The sequence below is a fragment of the Heterodontus francisci genome, chromosome 8, assembly GCF_036365525.1.
Source record: "Heterodontus francisci isolate sHetFra1 chromosome 8, sHetFra1.hap1, whole genome shotgun sequence".
NCBI lineage: Eukaryota > Metazoa > Chordata > Chondrichthyes > Heterodontiformes > Heterodontidae > Heterodontus > Heterodontus francisci.
Genome location: NC_090378.1, coordinates 116,454,110 through 116,463,976, shown reverse-complemented (window position 1 = coordinate 116,463,976; position 9,867 = coordinate 116,454,110). Strand labels below are relative to the sequence as shown.

General features: G+C 44.6%; 1 protein-coding gene across 1 annotated transcript in view; it reads left to right on the top strand.

Moving 5' to 3' along the window:
• Positions 1 to 209: 209 nt before the first annotated feature.
• LOC137373241 (rab GTPase-activating protein 1-like) overlaps positions 210 to 9,867 on the top strand; it is a 556,698-nt gene continuing 547,040 nt past the window's right edge. Inside the window, exon 1 of the mRNA XM_068038091.1 lies at positions 210 to 315. The gene's annotated coding sequence lies outside the window, so the exon portion shown is untranslated. The remainder of the gene's footprint in view (positions 316 to 9,867) is intronic.

The following is a 9,867-nucleotide window of genomic DNA, read 5'->3' as shown; positions in this document are numbered from 1 at the left end:
TCTGAAAGCACGTAAAATCCGGACTGCATGCGCAGAGGCAGCAGGGGCGCTATTCGCAGTGAGCATGCGCACATCGTGGTGGCGTCCGCATGACAATGAGCATGCGCAGAGGCATGGGGCGGAGCACCGCAGTGATTCTGCGCAGAGAAAGGTGGCTCGCGCACCAATGTAAAGCATAGGCAGAGGCAGGACGTGCGCGCACCACAGTGAGTATGCGCAAAGGAGGGTGCACTGCAATGCGCATGCGCAGAGGCTGGTCGCAGCGGCGATGCGAGTGATCGGGGCTGGATTCTGAACAACAACAACAGCAACACGGTAAGATAAGCCCGGGCACAGGCGTGACAGTGCTACTGGTCCGACCCAACTGACAGTTATCGTAACCCTGTCAGTCCGATATCGGGTCTGTCCGGCCTCAGAGAGGGAGAGAGAGAGAGACCCCCTCACCGAGAGAGAGAGAGACCCCCTCACCGAGAGAGAGAGAGAGAGACCCCCTCACCGAGAGAGAGAGAGACCCCCTCACCGAGAGAGAGAGAGATAGACCCCCTCACCGAGAGCGAGAGAGAGAGAGAGAGACCCCCTCACCGAGTGAGAGAGAGACCCCCTCACCGAGAGAGAGAGAGAGAGAGAGACCCCCTCACCGAGAGAGAGAGAGAGACCCCCTCACCGAGAGAGAGAGAGAGAGAGAGACCCCCTCACCGAGAGAGAGAGAGACCCCCTCACCGAGAGAGAGAGAGAGAGAGAGACCCCCTCACCGAGAGAGAGAGAGACCCCCTCACCGAGAGAGAGAGAGAACCCCTCACCGAGAGAGAGAGAGAGAGACCCCCTCACCGAGAGAGAGAGACCCCCTCACCGAGAGAGAGAGACCCCCTCACCGAGAGAGAGAGAGACCCCCTCACCGAGAGAGAGAGAGACCCCCTCACCGAGTGAGAGAGAGACCCCCTCACCGAGAGAGAGAGAGACCCCCTCACCGAGAGAGAGAGAGACCCCCTCACCGAGAGAGAGAGAGAGACCCCCTCACCGAGAGAGAGAGAGAGAGAGAGACCCCCTCACCGAGAGAGAGAGACCCCCTCACCGAGAGAGAGAGAGAGAGACCCCCTCACCGAGAGAGAGAGAGACCCCCTCACCGAGAGAGAGAGAGACCCCCTCACCGAGTGAGAGAGAGACCCCCTCACCGAGAGAGAGAGAGACCCCCTCACCGAGAGAGAGAGAGAGAGAGACCCCCTCACCGAGAGAGAGAGTGAGAGAGAGAGACCCCCTCACCGAGAGAGAGAGAGACCCCCTCACCGAGAGAGAGAGAGACCCCCTCACCGAGAGAGAGAGAGAGAGACCCCCTCACCGAGAGAGAGAGAGACCCCCTCACCGAGAGAGAGAGAGAGAGAGAGAGAGAGACCCCCTCACCGAGAGAGAGAGAGACCCCCTCACCGAGAGAGAGAGAGAGAGACCCCCTCACCGAGAGAGAGAGAGAGAGACCCCCTCACCGAGAGAGAGAGAGAGACCCCCTCACCGAGAGAGAGAGAGAGAGACCCCCTCACCGAGAGAGAGAGAGAGAGACCCCCTCACCGAGAGAGAGAGAGAGACCCCCTCACCGAGAGAGAGAGAGAGAGACCCCCTCACCGAGAGAGAGAGAGAGACCCCCTCACCGAGAGAGAGAGAGAGAGAGAGACCCCCTCACCGAGAGAGAGAGAGAGACCCCCTCACCGAGAGAGAGAGAGAGAGAGACCCCCTCACCGAGAGAGAGAGAGAGAGAGAGACCCCCTCACCGAGAGAGAGAGAGAGAGAGAGACCCCCTCACCGAGAGAGAGAGAGAGACCCCCTCACCGAGAGAGAGAGAGAGAGACCCCCTCACCGAGAGAGAGAGAGAGACCCCCTCACCGAGAGAGAGAGACCCCCTCACCGAGAGAGAGAGAGAGAGACCCCCCTCATCGAGAGAGAGAGAGAGACCCCCTCACCGCGAGAGAGTGAGGGAGAGACCCCCCTCACCGAGAGAGAGAGCGAGACCCCCTCACCGAGAGAGAGACATCCTTTCTTTAAAAAAATGCCAGATTTTCCCAAGGAGAATAATGCTTGTTTGGAATTGTATTATAAATAAATGGAAGCTTAGATGTATAATCAACACCTTCTTTCAGTGAAGCCTCCATTTTTGAAGTTCTAATGTATAGCACTGAATTTTAGTGTGAAAATTTCACCTGAAAAAACTTTTGAAATTCATCTCTCAGCTTTTCTTCAAATCGTTTTGAAAAGTAAACGAATCGATAGGGACTGTCAGACGAGCAAGACGATTCTTCCGGATTACTGAAAGAATAGCAGTTTTTCATTGGCAGTTTCTGGCTGCTTCTCACTTTGAGTTAGTTTGTTCGTTTCTTTTATGATTTGCTTTGCTTTGACTTAAAAAAACAAATGAAGACTTGCATTTATATAGACCTTTCACAATCTCAGGGCGTTCCAAAGCACTTTACACAGCAAAGCACTGCAGTGTAGTCACTATTATAACATCGGACTAATGAATCAAATGTGATGTGGAAGGTGTTGCAAGAAGTAATTGTGACATAGGAAGTGTATACTGACCTCAGAACCTTGAATAAAGATCTAGTTGATATCCTGTGCCGTTGCATAAGATATGTCAGAGATAAGGCCTCTCTTGCTTGTGTTACGGCATGACCGCTCAGGACAAAGCCTCCAGTCAAAATATATGATTCCGATTGCGGTGGGATCAACGCAATGTCAATTCAGTCTCACCGCCCCACAGGTTGTGTAACATATATCTTTAAGCTTTGCAAATCAGAGAAAGCAGCAGCTGAATTGAACAATCTAGTAACCCCTGAATACGGCGAACAAACCAGGTATCTTTAATATCAACAAATTTACTGTTTATTAGAAAAAACTAAAATCTTAAACACTACTAAGATAAACCAATATCTGAAACCTTATAATTTATTCACAGACATATACTCAAACTAACAGTATTTTTGTTGTTTAATTAGCTGCCCGACAAAAACATAGAAATAACAAAGTGTAGATTTACGGTCCTGACAAAGTGGAATCTTCCAATGTGGAACAATCCAAGGTTACTTGAAGTCTTCCAAGGCCTGATGAATCCAACGATAGGAGTTCAGCAATTACAGTTCAGTAGTTGAAGCATCAAACTCTTTCCAGCGATGAACACAGTAGATTGAGAAATAGCTATTTATTTCAAAAAGAATTAATCTGGCTTGACTTTTCAGAATTCTGAGAGAGAATAATAAATAGGCTTTAAATAGACTAAGGGAGAGCTCTCCTCTTTCCTTCACGTGCCAGAACAGTCTGCCTTTGCAGAGCCAGTTTTTCAAAGTTAAACGGCAACCTTGTATGTCCTATTCTCCCTCTCTGTATGGCTGTATCCAGGGCAACCAAGATGCACTTTCCAGTAACTTCCGGAAGCTGGCTGCCTTGAAGTACTGATCTCTTACAGCCTTAAAGGCACACCGCATAGTTCCCGAGGAGAGAAAAGAAAACAGGATTGTGACACCTATCTCTAGCCTTGATGATTATCTGTCACTCATCTCTTTTTATCTCTGCTACTTCTCATGCCTTAATCCTTGTTTTGTCTCTCTTTCTTTCTGCTTCTCCCTTTTTTCTCCCTTTCAGGTATGAGGTGGTGTGGCGTGGAGTTGTGGAGAAAGGAGCCACCAGTGGCTGCATTTGGGTTGGAGTTGTCAGTTAAATGCGGCCTTGATTGGCTCTCTTTTCATCTCTGTTCCAGTCACATGCTTCCCCCTTCTCCCTTGATCATTTCCCCTTCCCCATGGCTATTGCATGTTTTACAGTTTCACATAGTACTGAAAATACAAATCACACTGCCAGGAATAACATGTACTTATAATGAGTGCCCCATTACCCAAATTTACCATATAGTAGCTGTATATGGGTGTGTGAGTGTTTATATTTCTGCATATTTGCTGATTTCTTGTGTTGCTAATAAGTAGTCTGAGGTCTGGAGCATGGTTGTGACATAGGTTACTGCTCAGGTGCATCCTCTGGAGAATTGGGCTAAACAGTATTGAGGTCACTCAGTTTAATTGCTGTCTGGTGACCAAAGTTTTCAGATGGCCAGATGTTTGCAAATTTCCAGATCAGAAATTAAAACAGAGTGCCTTTCTTCCTCTGTTATTAAATACTTCTGACATTTTGGAATGTGATGGATGCTCTTAAAAGAAAATGTGTGAATGCTGACCTTCAGTCTTCGGTGCTCTTCCTCATATCTAAGCATTTTCAGTTTTGGATGGGTAGTCATGATATCTTCTGTGTTCACCAGAAATTACACTTGTTTTCTATAATTTGCTTCTGAAGGTTCAGAAGGACTCTTTGTAATACTGGGAAATGATCCTCAAATTTCTTGATGAGAGTAGGTTCCATCAAGAGTGTCTTAAAGTGACTTGAAAAAGTTGCCAGCCAAAATGATTTATCATGATGGCAATGGCCTTCCACTTTCGGTTGTACCTTCTAGATTAAAGCAGATGCAATGAGATTTCTGACAAAGTAATATTTGGGATGCAGTATATAAATAATTTGAGACTTGATGTGGTGTATGCTAGGAACTGGTGACTTTGGACCCATGGTTCCCAAAGCTCTCCTCCACTGGGAGTTTTCCTCACCTCGTGCCTGGGCCTGTTGTGGACAAATTGATAGAGATTGATTGTTATGATTATTGTTGTTTCATTGACATGAACATTTATTATTTAGCAATTCCTATGTTCCTAAATTCCAGTGTTTATAGCCTGTAGTTCTGGAAAGAATATGTTGTCTCGGGTGCTACTGAACAGTGCTGTGTCTTCAGCTGCTGGATGTTGATGTGTTACTAGCTTTTGAGGCATAATCATCAAATCCCAGATAGCAGTAAAGAATTCTTCATGTGTGACAGGTGTCATTTTAAAATTTATTGTGTGTAGGGGTGGGGAGGCAGGGGACCTGTGGCCACTTTTACACAGTGATTTGTGAGATCTTCCCATAATGGATGGCTGACTGCCTTCTATATTCTGTTAATCCAGTTTCAAAATATTTCAGCTATATTTATAAGGAAGTGCTTTGTTTTGTGTTTAAGATTAAAAAAAGATAACTTGATTTGTATGAAAAAATCGTTTAGCTGTCTCCTTCTCATAGCCGTTGATTGGTAAAGTGATTAGTTTCTTCTGAGTTTGTCTTGAATACATAAGGTAGTTGTGCTTTATTGAGCTACAACAATTGGCAGCATCACATCCAGATATGATCTAGTGATGAAGGGCTGCTAGCTATCTGGGAGCACTGTCAGGTACATTGGCACAGCTTTTATCGTGAAGAGGAATTAATAGATACTCTGGAATGTGTTACAGGATTTATGTGCAGAATAACCAATCCTGTAAAGCAGTAAATGTTACCCCAAGTTTCATATTTCTGAGGCTGCCAGTGATTTGTGTAATAATTTTGACAGCATTGATTCACCTAGTGAAAAACATGTAAGCAGCAGCAAATGTGCTGGAATATACATTTTGCACATCGTTCAAACAGCCTGTGTCTTCTTATACGCACAGCAACGGCTGTTGAACTTTTAAACTTACATAGTCAGGTCAGATTCAGCCTTGATGGTTAGGGTGGAGTTGGATGTGACTTGAAAATTCCATGCAGATCACAGATCCCTCCATTCAGTGAATCGCTTTACATTATGATGGATTATACAAAGCAAAAAAAAAAGGCTTTAAGTTGGAGACTGTTGTAAGTTTGGAAATGTGGTAAATGTAAACTTATGGGTGTGAATATTTAAAATTATAGTTTCCAATATATGGAAGTTCATCTAACTGAGGAGGCTGGTTAAAGTGACAAAACGTAAACAGTTTATAAACGTCCTTTGAACTGAAATTAGAGAGAACTCTGAAATCATCCACTTTGGATCTCATCACTTACAAGTGTAGATGTTTTCACTTGCTATGGCATTACATTGTGTATTTTTGCTGATGGCTGGGATTGGTATGGTACCAACTGTTAGTGCATTCCCTGTGCTGAGGGACGCACTAAAGCTTGGGGCAACTGCGGCAAAGGCTCAATAGGGAAAAGACCACTGTAAGGTCCCTCCACCAAGGTGAACTGAGAGGCTGGATCCATGGAAAACCCCTCGGGCAGTATCCAGAAAATATGGGTTTGCTGCAAAATGTACATGGCATGTAAAATGAAATGGAAGGGTTGTGAGGCAACTCACTTCTGTATTGAAGGAACCTGATCTCCTTTGCACTCTTTGTATTGTCGACTTGGTGCTGTTTTGAACTGTTTTGTAATGTATTTTTTTATAGATTTTTATGAATAAAGTATATTGTGGGAAAAAAAAAGTATTCCCTGTCTGTGATCTACCCTATCACTGAGGCAAGACCTTTGTGCCATAATTAATTCCAGGCTTATGGAACAATAATTTGCACTCGTCTGAGCTACTGGTACAGTCTGTTTCTGCTTTTACGGAGTTAATGGATGCCCACAAAACAGTAATCTCATCAAGGCATTCAGCACGTGGGGATAAGACAAAAGCCTTGACATCATTGATTTGTTCCATGTCTTGGGTGTGCCTTTATTCCATTTGTTTTAACCAATGAAGAGATATGTGGAGAGAGAAACACTTAATGATTCAGGTCTTTTGTTTCCTTACTTGTCGCATTACCACTCCCTTTGGCTTTGCACCATGAAACCTTTTGTCATTTAATCTGTCCTGCCCTCCACCCGATCACAGCCCTTTCCTTTTGTTCATTACCCCACCCTCCCCCCTTTCACTTGCTCAAAACCTATTAGATCTCTAAAATTTCCCAGTTCTGAAGAAACATTTCTGTTTCCACAGATGCTGCCAGACCTGCTGAGTGTTTCCACCAATTTCTGTTTTTATTTCAGATTTCCAGCATCCACAGTCTTTTGCTTTTGATGAGATATGTGGCGCAGCTTGTGTTAAAAGGGGATGATTTGATGGTATTTCAAGGGATGGTGTCTACTTAATGTCTGTGACAGGCTTAGTGCAAGCTGGTAAAGGTAGGAAATAGTTGTTGAAATTCTGTGTTTTAACCAGGAATTACTTATGATGCTTGTTTACAGTTGATTATACCCAACCAACTAAAGGCTGTTTCTTTGATTCAGTGACGTCATGATTCTTGTTACACAATTAGCTTCAGTTTTGGAAACAGCATGTTATAGCGGAATACTGAATTGTACCTCAGGTGCAACGTCATTCTAGAGTAAAAATACTTAATTGGAGGAGGGCCAATTTTAGTGAGTTGAGAACAGATCTGTCCCTGGTAAATTGGAATGAAAGATTGGCAGGCAAAACTATAATGGAGCAATGGGCTGCCTTTAAAGAGGAGATGGTTTGGGTACAGTGGAGGCACATTCCTGCAAGGAGGAAAGGTAGGGCAACCAAAGCCAGAACTCCCTGGATGATGAAAAAGATGAAGCAGGGTGCGATTGACAGATGTCATGGTGATAATACAAGTGAGAACCAGGCTGAATACACAAAGCTCTGAGGATAAGTGAAAAAAGGAAATGAGAGGCGAAGAGACTGGCAATCAACATAAAGGGAAATCCAAAAGTCTTCTATAGGCATATAAATAATAAAATGGTAGTAAAGAGTGGGGGGGGGTGGGGTGCGGTTGGCGATTAGGGACCAAAAAGGGGATATATCCATGCAGAGGGCATGGCTGAGGTACCAAATGAGTACTTTGCATCTGTCCTTACCAAGGAAGAAGATGCTGCCAAAGTCATAGTGAAAGGGAAGGAAATTGAGATATTTGTTGGGCTAAAATCGATAAAAGAGGAGGAATTAGGCTGTGTGCGCTTAAAGTTGATATGTCACCAGGACCCGAGGGGATGCATCCAAGAATGCTGAGGGAAGTAAGGGCAAAAATTGCACAGGTACCAGCCATTATCTTCCAATCTTAGATGCAGGGGTGGTGCCAGAGGACTGGAGAATTAATTGCAAATGTTATACCCTTGTTCATACAAGGGTGTCAGGATAAACCCAGCAGCTACAGGTCAGTGAGTTTAACCTTGGTGGGGAAGCTTTTAGAAGCGATAATCCAGGACAAAATTAATAATCACTTGGACAATGGTGGGTTAATTAAGGAAAGTCAGTGTAGATTGGTTAAAGGCAAATTGTGTTTAACTAACTTAATTAAGTTTTTTGAAGAGTTAATAGAGGGTTGATGAGGATAATGCAGTTGATGATGTGTTCATGGATTTCCAAAAGGTGTTTAATAAAGTGTCACATAATAGGCTTGCCAGCAAAACGAAAGCCCATGGGATAAATGGGATAGTGGCGCATGGATGTGAAGCTGGCTAAGTGACAGGAAACAGAGTAGTGGTGAACGATTGCTTTTGGACTGGAGGAAGGTATACAGTGGTGTTTCCCCAGGTGCTAGGACCACTTTTTTTGATATATGTTAATGACTTAGACGAGGGTGTAGAGGGCATAATTTCAAAATTTGCAGATGGCACAACATTTGTAAGTATTATGAAATGTGAGGATGATAGTGATGGACTTCACAGGGGCATAGACAGGCTGGTGGAATGAGTGGACTCATGGCAGATGAAATTTAATGCAGAGAAGTGTGAAGTGATTCATTTTGGTAGGAAGAATGAGGAGAGGCAGTATAAAATAAAGGGTGCAATTCTAAAAGTTGCAGCGACAGAAAGACCAGGGGTATGTTTAGTTTACAAAAACAAGAAATGCTGGAATCACTCAGCAGGTCTGGCAGCATCTGTGGAAAGAGAAGCAGAGTTAACGTTTCGGGTCAGTGACCCTTCTATGTTTAGTTTAGTTTAGTTATACAGCACTGAAACAGGCCCTTCGGCCCACTGAGTCTGTGCCGACCATCAATCACCCATTTATACTAATCCTACACTAATCCCATATTCCTACCACATCCCCACCTGTCCCTATATTTCCCTACCACCTACCTATACTCGGGGCAATTTATAATGGCCAATTTACCTACCAACCTGCAAGTCTTTTGGCTTGTGGGAGGAAACCAGAGCACCCGGAGAAAACCCACGCAGACACAGGGAGAACTTGCAAACTCCACACAGGCAGTACCCAGAACTGAACCCGGGTCGCTGGAGCTGTGAGGCTGCAGTGCTAACCACTGCGCCACTGTGCCGCCCGGTATATGTGCACAAATTGTTGAAGGTGGCAGGGCAGGTTGCGAAAGTAGTTAAAAAGGCAAACAGGATCCTGGGCTTATAAATAGGGGCGTAGAGTACAAAAACAAGGAATTTAAGATGAACCTTTATAAAACAAGAATATTGTGTCCAATTCTGGGCACCGCACCTTAGGAAAGGTGTGAAGGCATTAGAGAAGGTACATAAAAGTTTATGAGAATGGTTCCAGGGATGAGAGACTTCAGTTACATGGATAGATTTGAGAAGCTGGGGCTGTTCTGCTTTGAGAAGAAAAGGTTGAGAGGAGATTTGATAGAGGTGTTCAAAATCATAAGGGCTGTAGATAGAGAGAAACTGTTAACTTTGCCGTGGGCTTGAGAGCCAGAGGACAGAGATGTAAGGTGATTGACAAAATAAACAAAGGCAACTGGAATTTTTTTCTAATGGAGAGTGGTTAGGATCTGGAATGCACTGCCTGAAGAGGGTGGTGGAGGCAGATTCATTTGTGGATTTCAAAATGGAATTGTATAAGTGCCTGAAGATGAGAAATTTGCAAGGTTGCGGGGGAGTGGGACTTGTGGAATTGTTTTTAAAAGAGAGCAGACGCGACAGACTGAACGGCCGCCTCCTGTGCTGTAACCATTCTATGAAATTGCTCTTTGGTAAATAACTGGTAATTCAAGGCGAACATCCTTTTTAAAAGCTGACTTTGAATGATATTCTCCGTGTGCT